At 34.2% G+C, this 719-nt stretch overlaps 1 non-coding gene across 1 annotated transcript; it reads right to left on the bottom strand.

Moving 5' to 3' along the window:
• Positions 1-209: 209 nt before the first annotated feature.
• LOC142447596 (U1 spliceosomal RNA) lies at positions 210-372 on the bottom strand. Its single transcript, XR_012784269.1, has one exon. It is a non-coding gene; the product is annotated as a U1 spliceosomal RNA (small nuclear RNA).
• Positions 373-719: the final 347 nt, after the last annotated feature.

Below are 719 nucleotides of genomic sequence, written 5' to 3'. Positions count from 1 at the left end.
TAATTGTGATTTACTATGATGATAGTGATGGTGATGAAATAACCTTTGACTGTTGATATGTTGACTGTATCAGAAAAGCAATGCTATCTTTTATCAATTGATTTTATGTATTAATTTTTTTGAATATTAATGTTAGCTTCTGAACAAAATATTCACTCGTAAACAGTATCATTCCTGTAATGGACATACTACTCTTCTTTTTTTTTTCCCAGGGGAGAGCGTGAATGCAGTCCCCACTACCACAAATTATGCAGTCGAGTTTCCCACATTTGGGGAAATCGCAGGGGTCAGCACTTCCGGAGTGCAATGGATAAGCCTCGCCCTGGGAAAACCACCTTTGTGATCATGGTATCTCCCCTGCCAGGTAAGTATTACTACTCTTCTAATATACAAAATAGGTCAGAAATGATCACTAACAAATAACATACATTTTTGTGCATAAAACATCAAAAATATGAACCTACTGTTTCTTGACATGTTTTACACTTATATCAATACACCTCTGAAGGTGGTTTTTATATTTCTTTACTCTTCATTGATTATTTTGAGTCTATCTTGCCTGAATTTTGAGAACATTTCAAGAATAGATTTGCCGTATTAAATACAAATGACAGATCTGATAAACTGTGGGAGGCCATTAAGATCATGAAGAAAGCAATGAGTCATTAGAAAGATATGCAACAAAAGATCAAAGTGGATGTTAGAAAATACTCTGAAAA

This window comes from Tenrec ecaudatus, chromosome 4, assembly GCF_050624435.1.
Source record: "Tenrec ecaudatus isolate mTenEca1 chromosome 4, mTenEca1.hap1, whole genome shotgun sequence".
NCBI classification, from domain to species: domain Eukaryota; kingdom Metazoa; phylum Chordata; class Mammalia; order Afrosoricida; family Tenrecidae; genus Tenrec; species Tenrec ecaudatus.
This window is presented reverse-complemented; position numbering and strand designations above follow the sequence as displayed.